At 36.2% G+C, this 22,930-nt stretch overlaps 1 pseudogene; it reads left to right on the forward strand.

Moving 5' to 3' along the window:
* The first annotated feature begins 826 nt into the window (after positions 1-826).
* Positions 827-18,642, forward strand: LOC149224261 (pectinesterase pseudogene; annotated as a pseudogene).
* The last annotated feature ends 4,288 nt before the right edge of the window (positions 18,643-22,930 follow it).

Below are 22,930 nucleotides of genomic sequence, written 5' to 3' on the forward strand. Positions count from 1 at the left end.
TAGTTATTTACAAAACCTTTTTATATTAGAGCATGCCATTGTATTTTTTTTTATGAAAAATATGTTTGAGTTTATTTTAGGTTAATGATTTTGATATAGTTGAATTATAAGAGATTGGGTATCATTAGGATTGATTAAATGCCAAGCATGACACTTTGAGAGAATTACATACTTTTTAGCATATCCTTAAATCCATTACACAATATCTTGATATTGTATAGAAAATCCTTGACCTAAGTTTCAATTCGCATCTTAACTCATAGGTCATGATCAATTCTCATCTTAACTCATAGGATATTTTATCATTACATTTTGTTATAATGGATCTTTAGAGAATGTGTATCTTAACAAAGGAGGGTAAAGTGATTTGAATTTAAACAGGAGTGTAACCAATTACAGATATAATCATAAATACAAATATGCAACATAAATAATACTTCATTTCATTAATATCAAATACTGAAATATGCTTACAAACATAATGGAAAATAAACTAGCTACTTCGGGCAATGGTGGCTTATCTCTAATAAGAGATGTGGTAGCTACATGCCTCTGAACTGTGTTACAATGAGGCTCAAGGGCCTATTTATTTCCATTCTATAAGCGTATTACGTGCAAGAGTAAGTGAAGAGTAAGGCAATTCAATTCATCCGTTGAGAACATGTTTCTTGTTTTCTCTGCCTTATAAGAGCATCGTGTGCCAATCCTCAAAGGGAAAATCAATTCGATTCATTCAAGTTCCTTTCTTTCTCTGCCCTGAAGGCAGCAGTCTCTGAATAAAAAAACTGCAACTTAAGTGGTTTGAAAAACCTCGATTGGCTTCAAGATGTCTAGTTATTCAAATAATTATGTTGATTTTTATGAACGCGAAAAGGAAAAGTGTGCGCGGGAATCTTCGGAAACTGCAATTCCCTCAATTTTACTGTTTGTTGTCGTCCTGTTTCTGTCGATTGGACCTTCGGTTTGCATTAACTATGGGCGGGGCGTCTACAATCACTCCAATGCCATTAGGTCGGTTTGCAAGCAGACTCGATACCCCGACCGTTGTGTGTCCTCGATGTCTTCCTGTCACGGAAATCAGACAGCGACACGTCGCGATCTGATGTATCTGGCAATGAGGGTCAGCATGGAAGAGGCATGGAGAGCACACGACATGGCATTGACTCTGCGAACAAAGAAAATGAATAACAGAGAACGCGCTGCGTGGCGAGACTGCCTGGTGCACTTTGAAGCTTCAGCTGACAATATCAACGTTTGTTTCAGCGGGAATTATGAGGAAAAAGATATCCCCACCTGGCTGAGCGCAGCTTTGACAAGCCTGGACACATGCTTGAATGGCTTTGATGACATGAAATGGTCTGTTACGAATCCTATAAGGCTACTCATGTCGTCAACCGCCGTGAATGTGTCTGAATTAGTGAGCAACTCCCTTTCCTTGTACAAACTTCAGGCCACCTCGAAAAATCGAAGCATGTTGTCTGCCGGCGATCAAGCTTCGTTCGAGTCTCAGTACGGTCATGTTGAAGAAGACGGATTTCCGGAATGGTTATCAGTCGGGGACCGAAGGCTGTTGCAGTCGACATCCAAGAGAGCCAACGTAATCGTTGCCCAAGACGGTTCTGGCAATTATCGAACGAGGGAAGCAGTAGCAGCAGCGCCTAGAAAAGCAGTAAGAGACACATCATCTACGTGAAGGCAGGTGTTTAGGGGAGGGTCGCCATTACATGTGCGCCCTCCCCCCACGTCACATTACCACGCGTTAGGACACATGGAGCCGGTACGATACCCGTCCACCGTGGAGCTCCATGTGTTGGCTATCAACTCACTGCATAAAATTTCGGGTTTGCGTCATTTCACCGATTTGTCTAGGCTCATTTCTGCGATGTTCTATTTTCCCTTTGTCTTTCTGCTCGGGGCCGGTTGTTGGGCGAAGCCCCCTGCCGAAGATGGCTCGGGACGGCCCTATAACCTGCGCGCATAGTGGTTTATTTGTGTGCGAGGGGGATTGTTTGTTCGGTTGACAGGGTTTGTGTACCTGCGCGCAGAGTCGTTTATTCGTCTGTTGGTGCGAATGTTTGCTGGAGTTTTAGGGTTTGTGGTTGGGACAACAGTTCTGCTTTTCTTGTGCTTTTCTGCCTAGATTTCTTGGTCGTTCTGGAATGCCAGTTGTTTAACATGGAATGCCGATTGTTTAGCATTTCTCTGGTGGTGGTCTTATTCGGCGATTTTGTTGTTTGGGGAGGAGTCGGTCGCAGTTTTAGCTCGAGGTAAAATAAGAATTTGCTGTTTTGCGCTGGTGTTTTTGGTGGTTTTCTGTTCCCTAATGGCTTTTTCTTCTTGTTGCAGGTGTGGAAAAGGTCGTTGCAGGTGTGGAGAAGGTCTGGCGAGCTCCGGGGAAGGTGGGGGAGGTCGGCGACCATCCATGGCCTGTATCTGGTAGGATTTTAATCCTACCAGCAATTTCTCTGTGTTTTTCAGCACAAGCAACTCTATTTGGATATTTTGTAAACTTTCTATGGCATTTTATGGCATTTTTTTGAGGATTTTTTTTTAGGGTTTAGGGTTTTTGGATATTTTGATGCTGTTTGTTGTTGAAGGTTTAGGGTTTTTGTGAAAATTTCATTGTTTTCTATGTTATTTTTGGTGTTTTAGCTGTTATTTTTGCCACCCCGTGCCCTCGGCCATCTCGTGCCCTCGGCCATCCCGTGCCATCCTCGGCGGTGTGACCTATTTGTGCACTCTGTGTGCGCTCTGCCTGCTACATATGTGTTGTGTGAGTTATTTGCTGTTTTCGCTGTTAAATTTGCCGTCCCGTGCCATCCTCGGCAGTGTGACCTATTCGTGCACTCTGTGTGCGCTCTGCCTACGTGTGAGCTATGAGCGCACTCTTAGAAGGACAAAAGCACCAATACCAGTTAGAACCCACAGCCGGCCCCGAGCAGAAAGACAAAGGGAAAATGGAACATCGCAGTAATGACCCCAAACAAACCCTCGAAACTCTCTGTCGCTGCTCTCAATTGACTTGCATAACTTGTAAATTCATGTAAATTTTGAGTGGACTTGGCTTGGCACTTTGACATGCCTGTCAGAGTAGCCCCTTGTTACTGTGTTTGCTTTATAGATAAAAACGCTGCATTTTTATTGTCCCTGCTATAGTATTTTTTTCATTGAATTCGGGATTTCATTCCATGTAGATATGACTACTTTTGTTCATTTTAGCAAGTTTAGTTTTTGAACTGTTTCTCTGGTTTGGTTGGCTCTAGCATCATAACCTGACCAGGAAAAACAGAGCCAAGACAGAACTGCAAGATAATCTACGCATTTGAACAATAGCTATTGCAACTTTAATATTGTCAACTCCTTAACTGCCTTCTTGTCACAACATGCTGAGTTATTCTTGCATGTTAACGTTTGGGTTTTTATGGTTTGTACATTTGAAGCGAGCAGGAGGTGTTTCTAATTGCGAGTGTAGACCTCTATTTAGTGTTAAGTGATTATGGACTTGCCCAGCACTGTCATCACATGATAACTTTTTTTGTTTCTAATAAAATTTGTATGCTAAATATGTTCGATCTAACCCCTTATTGTTATGACTCTCGCCTCTGCTTACTTGGTGTGACTCTCACCATTGCTGTGACTTATAGCACATGGTTATTGCTACAACTTGCTCAATATTGTTGTTGCAACTCTAAGAAGGGTGTTGTAACTTTGCGTCAATTATAACAATTCATTAGTTAACCAAACAATTGTCATATGTGAATCACTCATATAGTCAAACAATTGATCTACTCATGAAGGAAAATGAAAAAGGTGAATAGGTGCTTAGAAAAGAATTAATGACTAAGCCACAATTCGTCATATAGCTGATTAGGTTAGTGTGCACCCAAATTTCTCTATCTTTTGGAAAGTTGATGTAACAAGATGGAACAATATGATTCTCATAGTTGCTCATCAACTGATTTGATTAATTTAGATACTTCCATCATTTATATAAAAACATATAAAAACACATGCTCTCTTTAAGTTGGGCAGTAGTAAAAAAATAGGCTAGCTAGGTGATTGATAAAAATCATAACTATGTTCTTTATTGTATTTCTAGTTTCCAGCAATGCAAAGTTCGTATTCATTCTAATTCAATCAATAACATGCTAAGTATAGAGTTCCTTACTACTAGTGCCTCATATAAGGAGGTAGGACCCCTTCCTTAGCAAGGTATTGTTTGTACTTTATAGAGTAGTTGTAGTATCATACTTTATTTCCAGCAATTTTTCTCGCACTTAACAGCAACTGTTATATTTCCTTTACTGCAACTTTCAAGATCAATTGTTCTAACTCTAATAGTTTTTGAACTGTTTCTCTGGTTTGGTTGGCTCTAGCATCATAACCTGACCAGGAAACTTTTGCTAACATAAACAGAGTCAAGACAGAACTGCAAGATAATCTACGCATTTGAACAATAGCTATTGCAACTTTAATATTGTCAACTCCTTAACTGCCTTCTTGTCGCAACATGCTGAGTTATTCTTGCATGTTAACGTTTGTGTTTTTATGGTTTGTACATTTCAAGTGAGCAGGAGGTGTTTCTAATTGCGAGTGTAGACCTCTATTCAGTGTTAAGTGATTGTGGACTTGCCCAACACTGTCATCACATGATAACTGTTTTTGTTTCTAATAAAATTTATATGCTAAATATGTTCGATCTAACCCCTTATTGTTATGACTCTCACCTCTACTTACTTGGTGTGACTCTCACCATTGTTGTGACTTATAGCACATGGTTATTGCTACAACTTGCTCAATACTGTTGTTGCAACTCTAAGAAGGGTGTTGTAACTTTGCGTCAATTATAACAATTCATTAGTTAACCAAACAATTGTCATATGTGAATCACTCATATAGTCAAACAATTGATCTACTCATGAAGGAAAATGAAAAAGTTGAATAGGTGCTTAGAAAAGAATTAATGACTAAGCCACAATTCGTCATATAGCTGATTAGGTTAGTGTGCACCCAAATTTCTCTATCTTTTGGAAAGTTGATTTAACAAGATGGAACAATATGATTCTCATAGTTGTTCATCAACTGATTTGATTAATTTAGATACTTCCATCATTTATACAAACAAATATAAAAACACATGCTCTCTTTAAGTTGGGCAGTAGTAAAAAAATAGGGTAGCTAGGTGATTGATAAAAATCATAACTATGTTCTTTATTGTATTTCTAGTTTCCAACAATGTAAAGTTCTTATTCATTCTAATTCAATCAATAACATGCTAAGTATAGAGTTCCTTACTACTAGTGCCTCGTATAAGGAGGTAGGACCCCTTCCTTAGCAAGGTATTGTTTGTACTTTATAGAGTAGTTGTAGTATCATACTTTATTTCCAGCAATTCTTCTCGCACTTAACTACAACTGTTATATTTCCTTTACTGCAAATTTCAAGATCAATTGTTCTAACTCTAATAGTTTTTGAACTGTTTCTCTGGTTTGGTTGGCTCTAGCATCATAACCTGACCAGGAAACTTTTGCTAACATAAACAGAGTCAAGACAGAACTGCAAGATAATCTACGCATTTGAACAATAGCTATTGCAACTTTAATATTGTCAACTCCTTAACTGCCTTCTTGTCGCAACATGCTGAGTTATTCTTGCATGTTAACGTTTGTGTTTTTATGGTTTTTACATTTCAAGCGAGCAGGAGGTGTTTCTAATTGCGAGTGTAGACCTCTATTCAGTGTTAAGTGATTGTGGACTTGCCCAGCACTGTCATCACAGGATAACTGTTTTTGTTTCTAATAAAATTTATATGCTAAATATGTTCGATCTAACCCTTTATTGTTATGACTCTCGCCTCTGCTTACTTGGTGTGACTCTCACCATTGTTGTGACTTATAGCACATGGTTATTGCTACAACTTGCTCAATACTGTTGTTGCAACTCTAAGAAGGGTGTTGTCACTTTGCGTCAATTATAACAATTCATTAGTTAACCAAAAAATTGTCATATGTGAATCACTCATATAGTCAAACAATTGATCTACTCATGAAGGAAAATGAAAAAGGTGAATAGGTGCTTAGAAAAGAATTAATGACTAAGCCACAATTCGTCATATAGCTGATTAGGTTAGTGTGCACCCAAATTTCTCTATCTTTTGGAAACTTGATGTAACAAGATGGAACAGTATGATTCTCATAGTTGTTCATCAACTGATTTGATTAATTTAGATACTTCCATCATTTATACAAACACATATAAAAACACATGCTCTCTTTAAGTTGGGCAGTAGTAAAAAAAATAGGCTAGCTAGGTGATTGATAAAAATCATAACTATGTTCTTTATTGTATTTCTAGTTTCCAGCAATGTAAAGTTCTTATTCATTCTAATTCAATCAATAACATGCTAAGTATAGAGTTCCTTACTACTAGTGCCTCGTACATTAGAAGCAAGCAGGAGGTGTTTCTAATTGTGAGTGTAGACTTCTATTCAGTGTTAAGTGATTGTAAACTTGCCCAGCACTGTCATCACATTATAACTGTTTTGTTTCTAATAAAATTTATATGGTAAATATGTTCAATCTAAATCAGGACAGTATAGTGGTGTAGTGAATACAGACCTATTAGAAGAGATTTACAATGGCACTTATTTTTTATAAGTTGTATGGTGTTCCTTTAGATAACGGTCCACTTATTGGAGCCATAAGTGAGTTTAGAGCTTTGTATAGTGCGCACAGAATAACTTATAGAAATAGTTTTATCATAATTAATATTTTACAGAAAGACATATTCCATTGAAAATTTCTTATCAACACACAGTTAGGTTGCCACAAGAAATCACTACTAGGTTGTAAGCCAAAATGTTTCTGTGCCAAGAAAAAGATACAATCCATCCAAAATCCACATCATAATGTGGTTAGAACCAAAAACATATGACACCCCTATTCTTTATGGCCCTGAGAATCTTGAGTGCCAAAACTCCCCGAGTTACCTTCTTGAGCCAAGTAGGTTGGCCTACCAGTCAAGGGCTGATTAGGAAATGGTTGATTGATGCCATATGATTGATTCCAATTTACAGCTTCCAACCATGGAGGTATTGAGTACTCATACCTCACATTTGCACTATTGACCCCTGCATTAAGTGGAGGTGTGTAATGAGCATACAGAGAATTGACACCAGCTCTGGTAGGAACAAGGAAAGTGGGTAAACCCTCGGTTTGATAGTGGGGCACTTGAATGTTTATGAGATCTTGGAATAATGGTGTATTATCTGCAATGGAGTCCAATGAGTTTGAAATAATCCTGGTTTCATCAGCTATTCTTGTATCGTTGATCATCCGTTGTTCCTTTTCAAGCATTTGTTGTGCCTTTCGTTTTTCCTTTTCCTGTCTTGCCATTTGCTTTTGTTGGTCCTTAACTTGCCTTGCTTTGTCTCTTTCAATCCTTTCTTCTACTCGATGTTGTGCTGCAACAATCCTTGCTGCCTTCTTCTCCTTGACCATATCCTTCTTTTTCTGTTTTAATTCTTGCATTTCAAATTTATTTTTTTCTGACTCAACTAACAGGTTTATATAGTCCTCTGAGGTGAGTAACTGTGAGCTTCGGCCCAGATGAAGACTACCCGGTGCACCTTGCTTTTTTCTCATTGATACTCTCTCTACTGGTAGCTTTAGGAACTGTCCAAGTGTCTTCTCCACCCCTCCCACCTGCATGTCATTGCTTGGTACTTCCCTTTCAGTATCTGTTGGAACTGATTGAACCATATCATTATCTTCATTTGATGCCTCATTATGTCCTTCATCTTCTTCCATTGATCTACTGTCCACAAAAAAATGAACAATTTCACTGTTCAATTCTGCTGGTTGTGAGGGCATGTTCAGGCTTTCTTCATTGGTTGTTGAGACACTATGTGCATTCATATTGATCATTGCTTCTGCTAGCCATGAAGGTGGGGTTACTTGGCTTGGCAATGTCAATTGGTCATTGTCAACTGCATGTTCAACAATATCATTAGCAATATCAGCAACAGGAATTTGATGTTCTTGAGTTGGTGGAACAATCTCCATGTTACTAGGAATTTGTTCATTGTTATATTGTGTTTCACATAAAGTTTCATCATCTTCAGCATATAACTATCCTTGAGACAGGGAAATCATATTACCAGCTGCAACAACATCATCTTGGTCATCTACTTCTTGCACTTCAACACATGTTTGGACATTCCCTTCTTCCTGACCATCCACATGAAACGCTTGGCTACAACCAGTATCATGCATAAGAGCATCATAGTTCAGTGGCCAGATTCCTGTCCTCCTAAAGCTAGCCTTGATATTTGATGGTGTCAAAGCCCTTTTAAAAGCTTTACTTGCAAGCTCTGCTAGCTCAAACCTTTTCACCTCAACCCCTGGATTCTTTGCCATCCATGCAGCACGCTCCGACCTGAAATAGTTCTTGAAAGGGCCAAACACACTAACATCAAGGGGTTGCAGCCTATGAGTGGTATGAGCGGGCAATGTCAACAGGTCGATGCCTAAATTGTTTGCTTCCTCAATTGTTTGTACAACCATGTGGCTCCCATGGCCATCTAATATCAAAAGGTGTCTGTTATTAGGCGAGACGCCACCTGGTACCGATGCAGCAAAGTGAAAAAGCCAACTTAGAAACAGTTCTTTAGTCATCCATGCATGGGGATGTGCAGCCATGCATGCACCTGGTTCACAGTTCTGTATATAGTTTTTCAGTTAATTTTTACCTTTGAATAGATAAAATCCTGGGATTGAAGTACCAATTGCATTAACACAACATAAAATAGTTATCCACTCCTTGCTCTTGGGCAAAATCTTTGGCACATTTCGGCTCCCTCTCTTGGCAATTACCCGCATGCCACAATTCCTCCCTGCCTATAAACCTGTTTCATCACAGTTCCATATATGGTCTGCTCCATAAGAATGTTTATCATAAGCACTAGAAAGTGTGTCATAGAATTTTTGCACAACTGCAAGGCGCAAATTTAATGCTCTGTCTCTGTCAAGGCCCTCAACAGTACGCAATACAAGTTCTGGATGCCTTTTTTTAAACCCAAACCACCATGATTTACCAGGAAACCCATCTTTGAATGGGTTTGGCCTCCCTTGACAGATTTGAGCAACTGTTGATTTGAGTTGTATCAACTCTAGCCCATGTCCCAGTTGGGCCATCTCTTTACACCACTCAACCACCTCGGCCTCCTCATCCTCAGTCATAACTGTAAGAGGCCCTCTACGTTTTGTATGAGTCAGTCCATTTATCCAATAATGTATTGATGAGGGAGGAATACCATGTTTTTTTGCAGATGCCCGAACTGAGTATCCATTAAACTCTATGTCGTCAATTGCAACTAACATTTGTTCTTTTGTCCATCCTCTTATAGCACTAATCTTTTAAGTTGAGCTTGCCCCTTGGACTGTTGTTGATGGTGGTTCTGTGGCTGATGGTGTGTTAACATCAGCGGCTGTCACGTGCTCATCTTCAACAATGTTCCCTGCTGCATTGCTGGCATCGACATCAGTTGGCCTGTCATCATCAGACGATGTGCATCGCAGCTGCGCACCCCTTGTCACTCTCCTGCCACTTCTCCTTGTACGAGCAGAGTAACTTCCTTTTTCCATGGATGCAACAACCTGTAAAATTATTGCATGCATTTAGACATTAGAATATATGTCAAATTATGCTTTATTACTTCTACAAAAATTACTTTTCCTCTATTACAGGAAATTATCAACATGTATGTTGCATTTAGACATTAGAATATATGTCAAATTATGCTTTATTACTTTTGCAAAAATACTTTTCCTCTATTACAGGAAATTGTCAACATGTATGTCATTGTTTTCATAATGAGAGCAAATGTTTCACTTTCATAGGGCAGTGTCAGGATATGTGTATACATTAGGATACAGATCTTGTTACATTAGGATATGCGTATACAGTGATTACAGTCTATCCATATGTATTATCTTAGGATATGCGTATATAGTGATTACAGTCTATCCATATGTATTGATTATGTATTACATTAGGATATGCGTATACAGTGATTACAGTCTATTCATATGTATTGATTATGTATTACATTAGGATATGCATATACAGTGATTACAGTCTATCCATATGTATTGATTATGGAGAGAACGGTACTCTATATACCAATAAGAAAAAATGTATTTATATAATAGGAATGACTAAGAGTGAGAACGCCGGGATATCATGTTGTATATTGATTAACTTGTCACCTTTGTATCTTATCTAAGCTTATGACAAGCTATGCAATTAGAACACAGTAGTTACACATGACTCTTTCTAACCATGCTTGTTTACCTAATCACTTGCTTGTCTCATTCTCATTACACTCGGCATAAGTAATAGCACAGATATTTTACAAGTAACATCATCTAAAGGTTGACCTATCAGTTCTAACCTAAGAAATACATGTATAGATATGATAAAGTACCTGTATCACAGGTTGGTTATCTCCCTAATAGACTGGATTCAGCTTTAATATACATATAACATATCTAATTATACAGAGCTTTGTTCTAGCTCACTCATAGATAAGGGTGAACTGAAACCATGCTCAGATACTAATACGATCTTTTTAGTGTATAGAGCTTACTAGTGATAAGATGAATGAGATGTATTCAATAGGTTCAATTCCTGTAAGCTAAACAAGCTATGACTACAGTACTAACACGACATACGTAACCTCTGTGATATGTAAACTGTAATCACTATCACATTTGATTCTATGGTCTCCTAGGTGTCACAGAAAATTGGTTTTACTTCAGTTTAATCGAGTTTCATTGCAGTCATTTATTTTTTATATTTTTCATATAATTTATTTAGTTATTTTGAATATTGTGAAGAACAATCTCTGCTCCAAGATTTCTCTCCATTTTCTGTGACTTAATTTACAGTGCTGAATTATGTAAATCCCCATTCCTTTGGTCCAACTTTTACAACTACGTATGGCTCGAGCTCTCCATACCCTAAGGTCTTGAGCTCAACGAGGTGAAAAGATATGAAGGCCAATAAGACTGTCATCTGCTATGTTACTTACAATTGTGTTTTCTCATTATCTAAAATCTTACAGTCATCTAATCCAATAAAGAGAAATGGTCATCCGCTCGGGATTCCATTCTAAGAAACCATTCCTCAATTCTATGGTCCATTCATCAGTAGTAGAAATTCACTTATTTGCATTCTTTCGACTCAATATCAAAATTTTTGCTTTCTCAATAGCTTCATGCTTCTGAAAATACATGTCTTTCGATTATGTTTCAATGTGATGTCTCAATGATGATTGTCAAGGTCTGAAAATATGTGAAAAATTACTAAGTTTATCAGAGTCATTAAAGTTACAATTCGATTTTGTTCTATGTTTTAACTCATTCTGCATAGAACCTAAGCCATAATAATCGCTCAATTCCTATAAGCTAAGGTTCAATTCCTGTAAGCTAAACAAGCTATGACTACAGTACTAACACGACATACGTAACCTCTGTGATATGTAAGCTGTAATCACTATCACATTTGATTCCATGGTCTCCTAGGTGTCATAGACAATTGGTTTTACTTCAGTTTAATTGAGTTTCATTGTAGTCATTTATTTTTTATATTTTTCATATAATTTATTTAGTTATTTTGAATATTGTGAAGAACAATCTCTACTCCAAGATTTCTCTCCATTTTCTGTGACTTGATTTACAGTGCTGAATTATGTAAATCCCCATTCCTTTGGTCCAACTTTTACAACTCCGTATGGCTCAGGCTCTCCATACCCTAAGGTCTCGAGCTCAACGAGGTGAAAAGATATGAAGGCCAATAAGACTGTCATCTACTATGTTACTTATAATTGTGTTTTCTCATTATCTAAAATCTTACAGTCATCTAATCCAATAAAGAGAAATGGTCATCCGCTCGGGCTTCCATTCTAAGAAACCATTCCTCAGTTCTATGGTCCATTCATCAGTAGTAGAAATTCACTTATTTGCATTCTTTCGACTCAATATGAAAATTTTTTCTTTCTCAATAGCTTCATGCTTCTGAAAATACATGTCTTTCGATTATGCTTCAATGTGATGTCTCAATGATGATTGTCAAGGTCTGAAAATATGTGAAAAATTACTAAGTTTATCAGAGTCATTAAAGTTACAATTCATTTTTGTTTTATGTTTTAACTCTTTCTGCATAGAACCCAAGCCATAATAATCGCTCAATTCCTGTAAGCTAAGGTTCAATTCCTGTAATCTAAACAAGCTATGACTACAGTACTAACACGACATACGTAACCTCTGTGATATGTAAGCTGTAATCACTATGAAGCTGATGATCGAATAATTCATGTAAGCTAAGGTTCAATTCCTGTAAGGTAAGCAACCTGTGACATTGATTAGATGGATACGACTGTATTCAATAGGTTCAATTCCTGTAAGCTAAGCTTCAATTCTTGTAAGCTAAACAAGCTGTGACTACAGTACTAACACGACATACGTAACCTCTGTGATATGTAAGATGTAATCACTATGAAGCTGATGATATAATAAGCTATAACACATACATAAACTCTGTATAAAAAAGGTTAACTGTAACTGTATAGGTTAACTGTAACCCTATGGACAGAACTGTAATGTAAGAAATCTGATAAATGAAAACAATGAAAACAGAACTGTAAGAAGAATTAGTTGTAATTCATATAACTAACTTGAATATATTGGCCACTGTTTTGTGATGTTGTCTTCAAGTTTGCTGAATAGTTTGAAAGCATAAGATGCAACTTCAACAGTGGGTGGACTTCTTTTATAGTTTTGGGGACTTGATTTTAATTGGTGGACATGGATGCACATGGATTGCAATGGCTTGATTTTGAATGTGTGGTATGGATTTAATTTGATGTGATCTAATGGTTGGGAATTGTTTATTTTTTGATCCATGTGCTTTGATCTATTTTAATGAGAAATAGAGTGAGTTGGGTGTCATTTATTGCAGTTATTGGGTCTAGGTGTCATTTATTGAACAAAGTGGATTTAATTGTTATTGGGTTGGGTGTCATTTATTGAACATAGGGTGTTTAGTTGTTGAACAACACAGCAGTTATGGCTGACATACATTCCTTTTGTTATGTGCAGGTAGGCATATTTATTTGGGATGCAAAGTTGCAGTTCTGATGAGTGGGGGTTGAAGTGACTGTTGTTTTGTACTTCTAGAATAGACCAGTTTGGAAGCCTTTATGGCTCTAGCTGTTTTCTACTTGGGTCAATATGTTTTGCAATATTAAGTAGTAAAATACTATTTATGGACAGTTGTGGGCCCAGTCAATGTATGGGTGACTTTTGGACATAATTTAATACTTATTTATACATAATGTTATTTATTTTTGTTTAAATTTTGGTTTCAAAAGTCTTAATCACTGGTGGTTTGGTGAGACCAGTACTATATCAACTACTGGTCCCTGCACAACATTAGGAATCTCTCCCATACAAGGAGACTGTTAATATTCCAATAACGATGCCGAATTTGATGTTCATTGGCGATGGAAAGGATCGAACCATGGTTACTGGAAGCAAGAACGTGCAAGATGGTTCGACCACGTACACTTCTGCAACTTTCGGTAAGAATAGAGACAAAGCTCCCTCCTTCATCCTTCATATTTGTTTAAATTTGTTTAAGATGTATTTTTGTACGTGTTGGTATTGTCCAAAGCCTCATTCGCCTCTAGCTTTAACGCAACTCTTTCCAAAATTTGTTCACTACACACTAAACAAAAATTTAAATGAGTTACTTAATGATAAATTTAACAAAGTTATTATTTTTATTATTTTTCTATTTCATAATTACTATTATTTTAGTATTTCATAAAATAGATTGTTGTACAATTTTTATAAATTTTTAGATTACAATAAAATGGAATACTTTTATCTAGAGTTTTTTCTGGAAAATTTACAATATTCTATATCTCTGTAAAATCTATAATAATCTTAAGTTTAATTTATATTTATAATTAAATAAATATATTTTTTAATATTTAATACATATTATAAATATGTTCTTCCTTCGTTAGCTTTTGAATAGATAGATCTAAGTATTTTAAAGGCACATTTCCTATCGATGGTTTTATATTTAATAAATTTAATTTTTTAAATAATTTAATTATAATTTTTTTAATATTTGAATTAATTTAGGAAGAAAATAAGATTAATCTTCAAAAGTTTTATGGCTAAATTTTAATTGATCAATTCCCAAAACGTTACAGAATGAAAAAGTTTAACCATACATTTTTTACTATTAGATTGTGCTTTGATCATGGTTAAAAGGAAAATAAAAAACTTTACAAACTAATTTTCATGAATTTTATAGTGGAAGGAGAGTTAGTCCATTATCAAAGAGAAAAAACAATGTTACTTACTCTCTATTAGATTTTTTTATCTATATATATTATTTATTTAGCTTTGATCATGGTTAAGAGGAAAAAAAAAACTTTACAAACTAATTTTCATGAATTTTATAGTGGAAGGAGAGTTGGTCCATTATCAAAGAGAAAAAACAATGTTACTTAGCATAGAGAGTTGAAGATATATATATTTTTTTATTATTTATTTTATATTGAAATTTAATCTAATTTACAAAATAACAATCTCATTTTCCCAATCTTCTTAACTTTATAAGTTGATTTGAGAGTACTTTTCTTATTTTCTTTTTTTTGTTGAGATAGAAATAAATTTTTATAGAATTTTGATTAATTTCTGGCTTAAATTTGATTATATAAATTTTAATTATTCTAATTTATTAGTGAATTAATAATAAAAAAATTATTATTATTTTTATTAGTATTATTATTAAATATAAGTTTATTTATTATTATGAATAATAGATTTATTATTATTAAATATATATTTTGAATTATCATTATTATTAACTTATAAATTTATTCATATTTTATAATTATATTAATAGTAGTGCTTATTTTGGAATAAGGCTTCCAAAATTTTAATTTAATTATTAACCATTATTAAATGGATAGTAGAGATTTAGTCTCCACATAATATTGTATATCATACTTCATACTATAAATGAAAGGTTATATTTTTTTCAAAACTAATTATACATTTTATAAATTTAAAAAATGTCATATGAATATGAGTTATGATATTCTTGATATGTGGTATTAGTAAACCATGGTATTGACCCATAATAGGATAACAAAACTTATTTACAAATGAAAATTTTCAATGATTAAGAATCTTAAAAAATTGGGTTAAACTCATATATTGATTTTTTTATAATGATGATGATGATGATGATTAACATCCATTAAGACCAATGTGGTCTATTGTACCTAAAAAAAGAGTCCAGTTGTCATTATTCAAAATCTTGTTTCTATGATCAAGGAGGAGGGAAAGAAGCGCTCCAAGCTCGTTATAGTTTGGCTAACTTAATAATTCAAGAGGATTGGAGGTGCTTGCATTAAATCCAATGATGAACATATGATACTCGTCAGTCATACCATTCATGGTAATCATGACCAAATTTGTATCTAACACAGCTTCACCGATGTCGCCCAACTTGACTGATGATAGGGAATTGAGAGTGGATGGGCAATAACTAGGCAGTCTAGAAGGAAGTGTTTTTCATATTCCACCTTCTTAATATCACAAATCTAATAGATTCTATCATCCCATGGAGTCTTGGGAATAGATAACCATCGAGTCTCACTTCGAAGCTCATGAGAATTAGTTCTTATCCTATCGATGTTCATTTTTTTCTTAGTGTTGGTCAACATAGAGAGATAATTCTAATTATCAAGGGTGGGGTTGATCACCTCCTTATAATATCTTAGCTTCCTTTTACCCTCCATCTCCTTACAATCCCACATCTTGTCCTTAAAATTGGAGTTAATAGTATCTTTGATACTATCCTTACTTCCCATGATGATCTCCTCCTTAATCCCCTAACAGTTGAGCCAAGACTAGGCATCCTTATGCCACCATCACTTGAGGCACAGGTGGGCGATTCAACTAAAGTTAAAGGCAATTTTTGGGAGCCTCTTGGAATCGATGTTGTAAAACTTATTTTTATACATCAGATATCTAAACATAGGTGTACTTTCAATGGGGGACTGACCGACTTCGATCAAGAGGATAGGATAGGGATTATTTTCCTTGATCTTGAGGTTATAGGTTATGAATTTCTTTTGGATCACTTCAATATTTCTCCACGACTCTCTAGATATACTGCAACCCTAAAGTTCACATCCGTATAAGATAACAGGGGTGACAAGGGTCTCAAAGAGGAGCCGTTTTTACTCCAAAATGTAAATATCGACCGACTTATAATTGTTTCCAAGCTCATAATAAGCTTTCCAACCTCCAATATTTTTTTCTTGCTATTTTACTCCAGATGTAAATATCCGCTGACTTACAATTGTTTTCAAGCTCATAATAGGCTTTCCAACCTCCAATAATTCTTTTCTTGATGCTATAATTCCACTTCAGCTCATGAGGAAAGTGAGTACCGAAATATTTATAGACAATGGTTATCATAGACGAAACTATCATGGGTGATCTTTTGAGATTTAATGATCATGACTTTAGTCTTGTGGGTATTAACTGTCATACCCATCTTGGAGCAGTAGACATGAAGAGTCTTAAGTTGTCTGTGCCATCATGGTTTTGTCATACCCATCTTGTGCCATCATGGTTTTGTCATACCCATCTTGGAGAGTAGACATGAAAAGCCTTAAGTTGTCTATGCCATCATGGTTTTTTGCAAGAAGAACGACATCACCAGCATAAAGGAGGAGAATAATTCTATTTATTTACAATAAAGTTATAATTTACATAAATTTTCATGATTAAGAATCTTGTTAATTTATTTATTTATTTCTCTTTAACTCATATATTGATTTTTTTATAATTAATAATAATTTTATTTATTTAAAATAAAACTATAATTTAGTTCATTTTTATGATTTTTATTTTAATGTTAATAATGTGAAATGTATCTAAAATAAATATTTTGATAATTATTAGTTATTTGTTTTATATGACTATAGTTGTTTTCTTATATTTTATAGATAGATGACTATTCATGAAAGATAAGCATACATTTATAATTATATTTTTGAGATATTTTTGTAGATAATGTGAGTCTTGAGATGTCTAACGTGTGTTTTAAGCAACCACTACCTAAAAAAACCCTAAATTTTGGGCAATTAAGTCATCAAATCCATCCATTTAAGAATGGCAACAAAGAATGACTTAACAAAACACCCTATCACCACTTCATATAATATATTAATAACAATTTACTCCATCTAATATATTAATCATAATTTAATTTTAAATCATTTTTTATAAATAAATAAAATAATTAATTGATTATTTTTCAACATATTATTTTAATATATAGAGATGTTGATCTTATGTTTTGTGATGGTGAACAGTTATAAAAATAATTAATATTATGATGGATAATATTGCAGTAATGTACATAGAGAAAATGATATTTGTTTTCATCCTCATTCATAGGGAAAATGATATTTGTTTTCATACTCATTCGTTTATTTCAAGAAAAAATTAATTTAGAAAAAAAATCAAACTAATTTTTGTTTTAAAGTGATTTTAATTTTAATTATTTCATAATAAAGAAAAAATTAAATACTTTTTATAAAAGAATTACCATATTTCGTTTCTCATACAGATTTGCAGATACACAATTAAGATAGATTTTAGGATAACCAGGGAGTTAGTTTCCATCTCTTTAGTTTCCATCTCTTTGTTCATCGACCCTACACAGAAAGGAACTCCCTGATTTCCATCTATATTGTTTATATGCTTTAATTGTTTCCGGAGAATGTGGATTCCTTATTCTTAGATTCATTATACGATTTTCATCAAAGTGAATTAACTGATTTAATGGTTGCGCAGCCGTGTTAGGGAACGGATTCATTGCTAAAGATATGACCTTCCAGAACACAGCGGGGCCGCAGAAATTCCAGGCCGTGGCGCTTCTGGTAGGGGCAGACCAGGTGGTCCTGTACAGGTGCAGTATGAAAGGGTACGAGGACACTTTATGCGTCTTCTCCCTCCGGCAATTCTACCGCCAACTTGATATCTACGGCACCATCGACTTCATCTTTGGAAACGAATCCAGAACAGCAACAGCTTCCCGAGAAGGCCCATCACCGGGCAGGAGAACACAATCACAGCTCAGGGAAGAACAGATCCCAACCAGAACACCGGAATCTCTATCCATAAGTGTGAAGTAACACTAGCTTCCGACCTGCAACTCGTCATAGGGTCCATCAAAACCTACCTAGGGAGGCCATGGAGGGCATACTCTCGTACCGTCCTCATGTTGTCAAATCTCGGCGACTTCATTGATCCCGCCGGCTGGCTGCCATGGAGTGGAAGCTCTGCACCGAATATGCTCTATTACAGCGAGTACATGAACACCGGCCCCGGGGCTGGAACATCACACCGTGTGAAATGGCCTGGTTTTCATGTCATCACCAGCTCTTCTGTAGCGGCCTAGTTCACAGTCGGCCAATTCATTTCTGGATCTTCTTGGATTCCAGCCACCTCGGTTCCCTTCACTTCGGGATTCAATTGATAATAATAATAAAAATCACAAAACCGCAACTATATTACTGTATTAGGGTTCTAAAGGGCCATCAATAATCATTCTATCTGTGTCTAGCTGCACACAATAACTAGCAACCTGCCATGGCTTCCACCGCCTTTCATTGTGTCGAAAGGGCCAGCGTGTTAGATTATTGTCACTGAATATGTTCCAATATTTAGAAACGTTTAGCTTTAATTTGTGTTTGAATCAGAATGTCTTTAATCTGGGTTTCATTCAGAATATTTTTGCCATTAATGATTTCAAAACGTTCTGGCCTTTCTGTCAATTTATGCCAAAATATAAAATAGGCTTCATCTGACTTAGTTGTGGAACGCTTTCTGTCTAGGCTAACAATTGGTTAAAATTTCCATGTTTTACCCATTCCAAGATAACGTTGAGACGAACATAGGGTTCGTATAATTCTATTATTGCCATTTTGAGTTATGAAACCTTTCTCGTCTGTATCGTGGTGAAGATACGTAAATGGGAAGATATGAATTGAAAGTGCATTAGGATGAGAGTTTGAGTTTCAGTACGAACACATTGGCATTTAATGACATTCAGAATAAGTAAAGCACGTTACGTGTGATCAATCAAACCTCCATCAACGATGGAGACTAAGTGGAGATTTCAAAATAGTAGGACTGATGCCTGAATGGTAAATTTTATTAAATGTAGACAACTAGAAAATTGGTTTTCCTTTTTGTAATTTTATAATATCTATATTGATAGAAATGGTCACTTTCCTTTTTCATGGGAGACAATTATTTCTTCCATTGCCAATGCCAAGGGACATTAACTAATGTTGTTTGATATCATGATAAGAAATATGAATACTAAAACATGTTTTGAAAGAAACGTTGTGAAATATTTATAAAATTTGAAAAGTTGTGTCAATTTACTGGCACATATATTTTTGAGAACGGATGCACATCTACTTAAGAGAGTTGGATGGAGAGATGGTTTTTAGTTATTTACAAAACCTTTTTATATTAGAGCATGCCATTGTATTTTTTTATGAAAAATATGTTTGAGTTTATTTTAGGTTAATGATTTTGATATAGTTGAATTATAAGAGATTGGGTATCATTTTCATAGGATTGATAAAATGCCAAGCATGACACTTTGAGAGAATTACACACTTTTTAGCATATCCTTAAATCCATTGCACAATATCTTGATATTGTATAGAAAATCCTTGACCTAAGTTTCAATTCACATCTTAACTCATAGGTCATGATCAATTCTCATCTTAACTCATAGGATATTTTATCATTACATTTTATTATAATGGATCTTTAGAGAATGTGTATCCTAACAAAGGAGGGCTGAGTGATATGAATTTAAACAGGAGTGTAACCAATTACAAATATAACCATAAATACAAATATGCAACATAAATAATACTTCATTTCATTAATATCAAATACTGAAATATGCTTACAAACATAATGGAAAATAAATTGGCTACCTCGGGCAATGGTGGCTTATCTCTAATAAGAGATGTGGCAACTACATGCCTCTGAATTGTGTTACAATGAGGCTCAAGGGGCTATTTATTATTGAAAAACATGAGAAAACCCTAAACAACCAAAACCCTAACCCCAGAAGATGTAACGCCAAGAGTTTGTGGGCCCCGTTGGGGTTAGTTTGGCAGCCAACTTCCTGAGGTCATCACTTTGTCTCCATTTGGTGTGTACAATACCTTGTTAGAAAGGTTTCTCCGAGTACTACAGGTTCTTCTACAAGCCCCTGCCTACGGCTATGGACCTACAACGAACCTCAAAAAAATGTTGTTTAGGGGGTCAAAACTGTTTCGAAAGTTTGAGACTCGAAAAACTGCTAAAAATAGTAAATGTTGAAATAAACAAGGAAACAAATGAAACCAACTGGAGGTCTATGTGGAATAGGTGGGTCACCACCAATATCCACTTGGATCATTCCTCCCCCCTTAGGAATCAATGGTCCTCATTGTGTGCAGAGTCTCCATGAGGTGAGGAAAATTTTGTTGAACCTCGTCCCTCATGAGCCACTTGCCTCGGTGTAGGAGTTAGTCAGCTTTGAGAACCCAATATCGTTGGATCTTTCTTTGGTGAGTGTTCTTGACCTGTGTGTCCATAATCCGATTATTCGTGGCCTATTCCATGCAATATGGGTTTAACTCTGTTGGTGTGAGTTACTTTGCAATGTCTTATGTACCCAACAATGGTGGGAAGTATGGTCGAAGGCGGTCCACATTGAACACTGGGTGTAAGCCAAGGAATGGGGGAATGCTGAGCTCAAAAGTATTATCTCCCACAACCTTTGTAATGGTTTAAGGACCATATCAGAGTGGTCTGAGCTTCTGATGGGCTCTAGCAAGGCGTTGTTTCTACAAATCCAACTAGACTTTTTTCTCACCTAAAACTTGTGTCCCACCCAATGTTGATCATGTCGCCGCTTGTACTTGGCATTTCACTTCTCCACAATGTCGTGAACTTGCTGGAGGATGTGTTGGATGCATTCAATAAACCTGGTCGCTTTATCAGCCTCAGACAATACATGTGTGGATTCTATCTTCGTAGTCACATGAGGCATGACAACATCAATCAAACACAGTGGTTAAAATCCTAGATCCACTTGAAAGAGATTACAATCAGTCGAGCTATGGAGAGCTCTATTGTAACTATGTTGCACATATGGAAGACTCTCATCCCAGGTTCGAGGATTCTTGGAGTTGTACATGCAAAGTATGTGCACTATCATCCTATTGACGACCTCCATGTGGCCATCAGTCTGGGGATGGAAGGCAGTCGATTTGGTGAGCTTGGTGTCCAATATTGTCCAGAGGCTTGACCAGAATGTTCTCAGGAACCTACTATCCTGATATGATATAATGGTCTGTGGGATCCCAAAATGTACCCATACTCATTCAAAGAAGAGTTTGTCAGTATCCTCTGTTGTGATACTCTTCTTGCAAGTTGTCAATATAGCCATCTTAGAAAATCTGTCCACAACCACAAATACACAGTCATTACCATGCTTGGTATAAGGGAGGCTAGACATATAGCCCATGGACATGGATTCCCATGGCTGGTTGGGAGTAGGCAGAGGAGTGTACAAGCCTTGCTTCTTAATGGTTGGCTTGGTGATGGCACACGCGGTGCATGATTTGATCTATTTCCCAACATCTAGTCAGAGTTTGGGCCAATAAAAGTAGTTTTGTAGTATAATCACAGTTTTCTCCACACCAAAGTGTCTTACGACTCGACTGTAGTGCGCCTCCCAAATCAACTTGGCATGTTTGCTTGATGGAGCATAAAAGTGGCACAAGTAGCATAATAATGTGTCCTGGAGGTGGAAATCATGAACTTGCTTCCTAGCTACTAGCATCTGGTAGGTCGAGGTGAACTCTAGATCATTTTTGTATAGTTGTAGCCATCCAAAGGTCTCGTGACCATAAGAATTGAGAATAGTAGTCAATGTGGCAACTGGGGGTCGGTAGAGGTAGTCTGCAACATAATTGGTGGCTCCCTTTTTGTATTTAATGTTCAAGTAGAATTGTTATAGATATGTGGACCAATTTTGATGGCGATTGTTCTACGACTTCCCCTATGTTTGTATAAAATGAAGAGGTTAGTGGTCAGTGTCGATGACTGTCTCCTTCCCCAAAACGTAGTGCTTCCATTATCGGCAACCCTGCATGATGGAATACATCTCTTTGTCATAGGTGGGGTACTTCCGATTGGATGCCCGTGTTGGGTGAGGACTGCACCAATAACATATTCTGAGGTGTTTTTCTTGATTTCAAATGGTTGTTGCAGGTCTGGCAGTGTTAGTACCAGTGAAGAGCATAGGTGGTGCTTCAACTCAATGAATGACTTCTATTGGGACTCGAATAAGGAAAAAATTTATTTTGCCTCAACCTTAGTAATATGACTCAAAGGCCAAGTGATATGGACAAATCCCAACATGAACCTTCAATAAAACATTACAAGGGCCAAAAAGTTGTAAAGCTCTGTTAGAGTGGTCAAGGATGGCCAATCCCAAATGAATTGGATCTTAGATGGGTCCACATGCATGCCACGCTCATCTATGATGAAACATAAGGATTGGACTTGGCTCATGCCAAAGGTGCATTTCTCCAAGTTCGCACACAGTTTGTGCTGATGAAGGGTTTGGAGGACCTGCCAAATGTATTGCAAGTGTTCTTCCCAACTCTTGTTGAAGATGGGGATGTCGTCCAAATAAACCACCATGAATGAGTTGGTGAAGGTCGCAAGATGTCATTCATTAG

This window comes from Pinus tabuliformis, chromosome Q, assembly GCF_031772625.1.
Source record: "Pinus tabuliformis cultivar Carrire ecotype Pingquan chromosome Q, CPIR1, whole genome shotgun sequence".
Lineage (NCBI taxonomy): Eukaryota > Viridiplantae > Streptophyta > Pinopsida > Pinales > Pinaceae > Pinus > Pinus tabuliformis.